Below are 10,669 nucleotides of genomic sequence, written 5' to 3'. Positions count from 1 at the left end.
AGTTTGGTGTGCTTGTAAATATTTTGTAAGTTGTCTTCTCACTGTCCAGTTTTGGACTGGTTTGTGCAAATGGAATCTTGACTCCATTCCCCATTGTGGAACCATCATGAAACCATGGAGAATGAGGGTGCAGACCTTGTACCATAGTTCAATGCAAGAAGGGCCCTTTAAAATTTAGGGAGGCCATCAAAAGACCCAATCCTAGGTGAGACTAAATAGTGCCCGGCTAGGAAGGGTTAAGTTGCAGAGGTCTTGAAGAGCAAGGTTGGTCAGAGGAGAGTGCATCCTTTGGAGGAGGTGTAGATGAGTGTGTGAAGCACCACTGGTGTGAAGGAGGAGCCTCCACCAATCTAGACAAGGTGGCTAAAGCACAAAGCATCCACTATGACCTAGGCAGACCATAAAAACCCTCACAAAACCCTTAAAAACCCAAAAATTTGCCCTAGGCACTATACGGCCACTTGGAGGCCCAAAACTTGAGAAATACTTGAGCCCTTTCCAAATGAATGGTAGTCCATTTTGGGATTTTGGGTATTTTGTGCATCATTTGTGAGAGGGATCCCTAAAGGACCGGGTAGGAGGCCTAATTGGTCCTAATCCTTGTAGCCCTATTTTGTAAGCAAAAACACAAAATAGTGCAATCGGTAAGGGGTTGGAATCTTGAAACCTCTTGGGGGCACATGCATGGGTGGAAAAACCATGAAAAAGACCTGACCTATCCTTTCTAAGACCTTGGAAGGTGTGGAACAAGCCTAGCCCTTATTAGCCATAGTAAGGGGTTTTGAGTCTCATGAGTAGGTGAGACCTTAGGAGCAGCATTGCAACTCATTGGTGGGTGGATTGGGAAAGGTTAGGGGATTCCTCAAGCAAGGGAAGTCCTAGAGACCCTAGGGTGTGGAGAGAACACCAGGTGATCCAAGGGAAGGATCCAAGAGCATAGACTAGGCTAGTCTATCCCAAGCACCATCCCATCACCTGGTCATATGCAGAAATGCCAGGGTTAGATCCAAAGCTTATTATGCACCACTTGAATGTTAGTCCAGGAGCCAAACCAGTGAAATAGAAGTTAAGGAAAATGTATCCTCATATCACTCTTCTAGTCAAGGCAGAATTAAAGAAATTACTAGATGTAGGATTCATCAGACCTGTAGCTTATCCTCAATGGGTATCCAACATCATTCTTATCTCAAAACCAGATAAAAGCATCAAAATATGCACTCTTCAGAGATCTTAATAACACATGTCCAAAGGATGACTTTCCTTTTCCTAACATCGACATCATTAGAGATTTAATTGCTGGACACTCCATGTTTTCTCTAATGGATGGTTTCTCCAGATACAATCAAATCAAAATAGCACCTGAAGATCAAGAAAAGACAGCTTTCACATGTCCATGGGGTACTTTCTACTGGAATGTCATACCTTTTGGATTAAAGAACGCAAGAGCTACATATCAAAGACCTATGACAACTATATTTCATGACATGATGTATACATTCATGGAAGATTATGTGGATGACATATTAGCTAAATCATACAACAGAGAAGAACATATAGAGATACTAGAAAAGATCTTTGACAGGTTAGAACAATACAAGCTAAGGCTAAACCCTAAGAAATGTGCCTTTGGTGTCACTTCAGGAAAGCTATTGGGATACATTGTTTCAGCAAGAGGAATTGAAGTAGATCCAGCTAAGGTTAAAGAAATCATGGAAATGGCATCTCCCAAGAATATCAGTCAACTAAGATCACTACAAGGAAGACTCCAATCAATCAGAAGATTTGTGGCTCAATTAGTAGATAAATGTCAACCATTCACTCATCTATTGCACAAACATGTTAATTTTAAATGGGACCATCAATGTGAAGAAGCATTCAACAAGATCAAGGCATATCTCAGGCAACCACCTATTCTAATATCACCAATTCTAGGAAAACCATTATTACTCTATGTATCAACTACTGAAGCATCATTGGGAGTTTTGCTTGCATAAGAGGATAAGGAAGGAAAAGAACAATCCATCCACTACATCAGTAGAACACTAGTGGGATACGAGGTCAACTATTCATCAACAGAAAAAGCATGCTTGGCAGTCATTTTTTCTTCTCAAAAACTACAACATTATCTACTATCTCACTCCATCAAGTTGATAGCTAAAATCGATCCTCTGAAGTATTTGCTCAACAAAGCCACATTAACAGGACGACTAGCAAAATGGATCATGATTCTAAGAAAGTTTTATATCGAATATGTTGACAAAAAATCTATCAAGGGACAAGTCATCGCAGACCAACTAGCAGAAACACCATTTCAAGATGACCATCCTCTAAAGATTGAGTTTCCTAATGTTGATATTCTAACAATTACAACAAAAACATGGCAACCATACTTTGATGGTTCATATACACAACACGGATCAGGAGCAGGAATTCTAATCATCACACCACAAGGGCATACAATCCCGAAAGCATACAAATTAAGCTTTCCATGCACAAACAATATAGCAAAGTATGAAGCATTGGTAACAGGTATCAAAATGGTTGTAGAATGGAAATTAAACAACCTCAGGTCTCTGGAGACTCTCAGCTTGTCATTAATCAAATCAATGATGACTATCAAACAAAAGATGACAAACTCATGCCTTACAAAAAGATGGTGGATGATATCAAGAAGTACTTTGTAGAAATAACTTTTGAAAAGATTCCAATAAATGATAATAAAGTAGCAGATGCCATGGCTACACTTGCTTCTCTATTGTAGACAGAGGAAAATCAACAGCGTTATGAATTCCTGGATGAAGAGTTGTTTCATCCCGCCTATAATTGTCCTTATTCCCAAACCATCTATCAACTTATTGGACATGATTCCTCCCACTATGGCCAAACTTACACATACTTGAAAGACAATATCCTACCTCCTGACTTATCGAAAAACCAAAAGAGAAACTTTATTTGCCAATCCTCGCATTTTACTCTCGTCGCAGATACCCTACTCAAATGAGGTCTAGATGGTACTCTCTTAAGATGTCTCGAACAAGATGAATATGAGAAGGTCTTACATAAAGTTTATAATGGCATTTATGGCACTCATTCAAGTGGTCTTACCCTTTTGAAAAAAATCATACGCTTGGGCTATTATTGGCCGACTATAGAATGAGATTCTTTTAAAATAGAAAGAACATGCAAACAATGTCAAATCTATGGGAATTTGATCCATGCACTAGCACAAGAACTTAAGGCTTTAGCAACATCTTGGCCTTTCTGTCAATGGGGTCTTGATCTGGTAGGAAAGATAAATCCATCTTCATCTAATGGTCACAAATTCATCCTAGTAGCTACTAAATATTTCACAAAATTAATTGAAGCGGTACCTCTCATCAACATCACAGAAAAACAAATTGCTGCATTTATCTTGAATTATATCATCTGTCGCTATGGAATACCAATGACCATTATCACTGATAATGGGTGACCATTCAAGAATTACAATGTACAAGAGCTATGTGAGAAGTTCAAAATCTAGCATAGATTCTCCACACCATATTATCCATAGGGAAATGGACAGGCAGAAACATCTAACAAAACTATTCTGAAAATCCTTAAAAAGACAATGAATGATGCTGGGAAAGATTGGAATATTCAACTGAACCCTTCTCTCTGGGCCTACTGCACCAATATCTGCACACTGACAGGTGACACACCTTTCTCTCTTGTATATGGATTAGAAGCCATATTTCCAATCGAAGTAGAGATACCCTGTCTACATGTATCACTAAAAGGTCTTATCCCAGATGAAGAACAAAGAGTATCTAGGCTGCAAGAGTTAGAACTGATCCATGAACGAAGACAAAATGTCTTTGATCATCTAAAGGTATATCAACAAAGAATGTGTCGAAGCTATAATCACAAGGTTAAACCACAAGTCTTTCAAGTTGGAGAACTAGTGCTAAAGGAAAATCCACGCAACCAAGCAAATCGAGAAAAGAAAGGAAAATTTGAACCAAACTGGTTAGGTCCATTTGTGGTCACAATAGTATTTGGATCAAGAGCATATCAGCTATCAACACAGGATGGAGATCAACTTGAGGAACCCATCAATAGCATGCACCTGAAGAAATTCTATGTCTAAAAAATCAAAAAAATCTAAAACAGTGAAAAATTTAAAAAAATTTTAAAAAATCAAATATCAGAAAAAGTGCAATAAAAACAGACAATGAAAACCTAGCAAATAGGTACTATTTGTCTGCTAACTCTTCCATCTATTATTTCATACATTCTTTCCACTTGCATCCATTCATTTTCCATCAGTGCTGACCATCATAAGCCTTTGTACATACACAGACAATCCCAAGTGGCCTCTCACCATGGTTTGGATCATTGGATATATCATAAAACTTTGTTTCTAGGCTTGGGGAAAAATCCTGCACTTAGCTGGGGGCAAAACTTTGGATCATTTTGAGCTTAATCAAACAGATAGAACAAATAGTTAGACAATTGAACATAAGATCAAACTATCAACTATCAAGCTGTCACAAAGTCAATCTAAGTACATCACACACTTTTTAGTGGATAATATATTTTGGATAATGATTTTAACATGATTGTTCAACTTTTCTATATTGCTTTTCGCTATCATGATTTTGGAGTGACTCTAGGATGTCATTGACTAGAGGAACAAGGAAGAAACATGATATTTTTCTTGTCTACTATCTGAAAATTAATCATTAATATGTGCAAATTTGTCTCGAGACATGATCATCAGAATATCATTGAAGACATTTCTAATTTGCGTATTAAAATGATTAATACTACATATTTTACGCAAGCAACACTCAGGTCATCTCGGTTCAATTATACCTCAATGCTTGTGCTAACTTGCTATATCAAAATCCAGGAAATAAGTGCTCAGGTCATCATGGTTTAATTATACCATCGATGTTTGCACTCACTTCCCATATTTCAAAATCTCAATGATGACAAAAATGCAAAATAATCCAGTGACTAGTCCGTTCATAGTTTGCATCTCCATTGCATTTTTCATTTGCATTTTAGCTTGCATTTCATTCTTGCATGGGATCATAAAAGCTCTTTTTTCCAAGGTTAAATCTATCACAGGAATCATAAAAGTATCATCACAAGTGTATACACAATCAGACTAATGACTTATCTCTCTCATGATATTATCGACCCAGCAAAACTCTTATGCTATCTCTCTCAACAAAATTAGCATTCAGCATATCCAAATATTTCTGCAACTTGATATCAATAAACTATCAGTTCTTTATCTAATCAACCTTATCAAATCAAACAAATCAATCAATCAAACCTAATCGATTATGATCATGTCTTATACAGGATGAATCCTTCCTGAAACTAGATGATTTGATTCTAATTCATGTCTTATACAGGATGTATCCTTCTTGAAACTAGACATTTTGATCATGTCTTATACAGGATGAATCCTTCCTAAAACCAAACACTTTGATCATCATTGTCTTATATAGGATGAATCCTTCCTGAAACCAAACTGAATCTAATCAATCAAGATTTTTCAATCTTATCAATCTAAGCAATCAAGCTAATCGAAGAACTTGCACTTTCATCAAACCACAGTTGCAAAAATCAAATCTATCGGGATATCAATCTCGCAAAACTCCAAAGATCAATTATCTCAATTGATCTCCTGAGGGGGCATCATCATACCAGAATTTAGCAATCAAGAGCTGGGGCATCCTATCAAATCAATATCATCATCTAAATGAGATTATTCTTTGAATCAACACGTCATCACACCTCACTTCAAAGAGGGGCAAAATGTATACACCTAAAAATGGTCTGAAGATAATTAATTAAATAAGCAATTATTTAATTAATCTCTTTCCTAATTTAATTGAATTCATCAATAATTTGATTAACTCCTTCCCTTTCATCTACTTATTAATAAATATAAGGATATATTTAATAGGTTCATTTCAATAATCCCTTTTGATTAATTAATTCCCTCCATCCAAAATCATTTCTTCTAAAATCCTTTAATTAATTAAAATAATCAAATTCATGAGTTGTTGAAATTAATTAGCCTTTTCCTATTATTTGAATTTTTAAATTCAAATTCTCCTAACTTCTACCATTCCTAAACCTAACCCATTCTACCTACCACCATGTCCCCTTTCATCCAACATCTTCTAGAACCTTGTGACACTTGTCACTAAGTGTTCCCTTTCATCTAACCTCTTCTAGAAGCCTCTTGACACTTGTCACCATAGAGATGACAAATGTTCCCTTTAATCCAACCCCCTTTTCCATCCTCCTCCAATTTAACCATTGATATCTTCAAACCAATCTTGACCTTTGATTCTTGCCACGTCACCCCTAGCCTTGGAAAATCCTATAAATAGACCTCATTTTGGAGCTCAAAGGGTCCCAATTTCATATCATTCTTGGATATTTGATTCATCTCATTTGCATTCAAGCATTGTTACTATAGGCATCTAGCTTATAGTTTATCATTCTTAGCAATGTTATCATGTTCAATTTTAGCTTAATTGCATCTTCATTTTAGCTTATTTTCTAGATCAATCATGAATTCATATAGCTTAATCATGCTATTCTTGCTAGATCATACATTTTCATCATTCAAATCCACCATCTAAGTGTAGTCAAGTCACTGGAGTTTGCATACCAAGATCTGAGAGCAAAATTCATACTCACATTTACTAGGAGGCGATAGATCGCTTAGATGTGGTTTTGTCTTTCTTTGATTTAATTTTCTAACCATTGCTTGTAATGATTTATTGAGTGCATTGTGGTTGCAGGTACAGGTACACTTCATAGAGCACGATAATAATATGCTCACATTATAATTTTATTTGGGAAACTGCAAACCTTAGGTTTGGACTTGCCTCAGAAATCCAACCCAAAGGACTGAATTGACATTTTAATGACTAGGGACGTGTTTTGGATTAAGATTATAAAAATGACAATGTTGAGCCTACAATCCATCAGGTTTGCATATATTCCAATGCAAAGTTAGAAAAATACCACAGTAACATTAAGTTATCTCTTAGCTTTCTAAACATATAAATTTTTTTTACATTTTGAATATCTTAAGGTTTACACCTTTAATTTATTTTGTTAGTATTTTTTTTTTTTGTCAAAATCAAATGTGTCATACTTTTTACTACATTTTTAACTATTCAAAAAATCTTCAAATAAATTATTTTTTTAAAAATATAATCTATTCTACACATGGTGAAAAAATTGATTAGTTTTCATTAAATTTAGGTGTTCATACAATCAAGTTTTGGTTTTTTAGGATGCATCCACTTTGAAAATTAGTTAAAAATCATGTATTTATTAAAATGGTAGAAAAAAAATTAGGTATAAATGACATGGTCTTAGCGAGTTTTTCACTAAAGCAATTTTTGAATACTAAAACAAGGTTAATATTTTAGGTGGGGCACACTAGATATTGTTGTGTGTGTGAAGTAGGCTACCTATAGCTGCAACACAAACACTCAATAGATCATTACAATCATGGTTACCAAATTAAAAATAAATGAAAGAAAAACCATGACAAAGCGACCTATTGCCTCCTAAGAGATGTGAGTATGCATTTTCTCTCAAATCTGGATAAGCAATCCTAGTGACTTGACTACACCTAGACGAAGGATTTGAAGTGATGATGATATGCAAGCTATATGAGATTGATTATGCTAGATTGATCCAAGATTCTAATTAAGCAAATGATATACATGATTAAGCTATGATGATGATGCAATTAAGATAGAAAAGAGATTGATTAAGCTACATGATTCAACAATTATGCTAGAAAATGATCAAATTAAACTAGATCTAAGATGCAATTGCCTATAATAATAATGCTCAAATGATATGCTAGCATGGATATGTCTATAGTAACAATGCCTAAATTGATATGATACGGGATCCTTTGTGCTCCAAAATGGGGGATATATATAGGATTTCCAAGGCCAGGGGTGAGGTGGTAGGAATCAAGATTGAGTCTGAAGATATCAAGGGTGAAATTGGATAAGGTTAGAGAAGAGGTTGGAGGGAGGGACACTTTTTATCTTTGTGGTGACAAGTGTCAAGGAGCCTTGCTCATGAGAGGGAAAGTGTCCAAGAGAGGAGACATGTGGCCAAAGTTCCATGTGTCTCAAGGGGAGAATATCCACACCATAGGAGGCTAGGATAAGGAGGTTAGAATGTGCGAGATGGGATAGGGTTAGTTAAACCCAGGGTTAGGTTAGAGGGATGGTTAGGTTAGGTGGTTAGAAGTTTGGAGGAATGTGGGTAATTTGAATTTAAAAATTTTAAATAATAGGAAAAGAGTAATTAATTTTCAACAACTCATAAACTGATTTGATTTAATTAATTAGGAGATTAGAAGAAATGAATTAAATGGGGGGAGGATTAATTAGTTTGGATTAATTAATCAAAGGGGACTATTCAAATGAACTTATTAAATAAATCCTTAGATTTATTAATAAGTAGATGAATGGGAGAATTTAATCAAATTGCTAATGAATTCAATTAAATTGGGAAGGGGGATTAATTAAATAATGCATTGATTCAAAGAATAATCTTATTTTTATGATGATATTAGTTTGATAGGATGCCCTAGACATTGATTGATAAATTGCGGTACGATAATACCCCCTTGGGCTATCAATTGAGATAATTGACCTTTGGAGTGTTTGGATCATTGCAAAATTGATTTCTTGATTAGAATTGAGTAGATTTCTACAACATTGATTGATGAAAGTGTGAGTTATGTTGTTCTCCATTTTGAAAACTTTTGTTTCTTCTCTTTAAAAGTCAAAGCTACTGCCTCTGTTCTGCAATGGAAGAGAACAACAAAAAGTTTGAAATAAACACAATAATATGAGGTTCCAAATGAGGAAACCTCCTACACTTTAAGCCTTTAAAATCTTAGACAAGTGAACCCTTTTAAGACTATTTTCTTACGAAAATAGCCAAAGGTTTACAGAAAACTTGTGTAAATTCCTGTAAACTTTCCTTTCTGACTGGTATAACTAAAACATAAATGGAAAGTTGATTTGATCTTTTGAAAAGGATCACAAAATGCACCCAAAAACCAACAGGTAAACCAGTGCCTTATCTGGGCAATAGAGTCATCTACAATAGACTGCAACCTGAAAAAAGAAACTTGTACACAAATCACAAGTTCCTAATCTATCAACTCTGAATATACTTGACATATACAGAGTCATAATCTAAACTAGACTTCACCATCAAATCCACACCAAAATTACTGATATCAATGACTTTGTTCAAAGTATATTTATATTTTCCTCCTTGAGAAGTATACTAAAAACAACTTCATTAGGTGACTAGCAAATCATTCAAATAAACAATCCTCAATTATTTAAATAGAATGAACATCAATACAATGACATAGAGACAATACAAGTCTAAGTTTAAATTCTCTAGAATGTATATTTCACTCCTCTATCAAAAAGGTTACAAGTACATCATATCTGACTCAAAAATTGTTAAGAAAATGGCTTGTATTGATTTTCCAAGAGTTTAGCTACAAAATTTGTGACCCCTTTTCTAGGTAACCTTGGTATCCTTTTATAGAAAATAGGATGCAACAAGCTTTGGACTACCTAGAAGAAAACTCTTACCCTAACTGCCATTTACTCCAAAAGTTACTTTGTTGTACCATTGAATTTGAGGGAGAAGCAAAACTTTCTTTCTGGGACGCGTGCTTCATTAATTCACTGGTCATTCAGTTGGAAAGTGGCCATAAGGGCAAGTTCCTGTTACCCAAAATCGGTTACAACAACTGACAACTTCATAATGCCAGTGTATTGTCTTGTGCCAGAGCATTGATGGGTTCTTCCTAAGAAAACACATAGCCATGTACCATTATGTTCTCTGCAAATCTCCTTGAATACCTCTCACCAACTTTTTACTTTGAAACAATGTTAGATGGAACTTGCACACCTCTGCCATTAATTATTTTGTATATTTAAATTTTGGTACGAATGGACCAGGAAGGCCATCTTTCTGAGCACCTTTCCTTTAGTCGCTATGTCACGATGTTTAAAGTTTGGATGTATTTCCATTGTGATATAGTGACAACCATCCAATCATGGAAAACTAGCATGCCTTTTAACTTTCCTGAGTAACTCACTCAAAACAGGCCCCACCACTTGGTTGCTGATCCGCGAAGACTAAAGGTCAAGCAAACTCGCATAGCGACACAGTGACAATTGTTGGATCACCTATCAATTGCTCAATCTTTAAATCCGTTGAAAACTTAACTGCTACCACTAGTTGTCTATCGTAACCACTCGCCTTAACTACTGGCTTTAACCGTTGTCTATGCCCATTGCGAGTGGTTTGTTTGCATGTCACAAGGAATAACTATCGTGCACCTTTATGTTGTGGTATAGCGACAACCATCAATCTGCATCGAACTTTCTCATTCTCTATTTCTCCTTTGAATTTCTTTCCTATCGAGTCCCACCACTTTGTCACCAAGTCACGAGGGTATTCATTTCGGGCACCTCACAACCTCAGTACAACAATAGCCACTGATAGTCCCAGAATTTTACTCCATCGTTGATCTTCCTCGGATCTTCTGTTGGATTGTCTCGATTTGCCCACCCGTTAACTC

This window comes from Cryptomeria japonica, chromosome 10 (assembly GCF_030272615.1).
Source record: "Cryptomeria japonica chromosome 10, Sugi_1.0, whole genome shotgun sequence".
NCBI lineage: Eukaryota > Viridiplantae > Streptophyta > Pinopsida > Cupressales > Cupressaceae > Cryptomeria > Cryptomeria japonica.
This window is presented reverse-complemented; position numbering follows the sequence as displayed.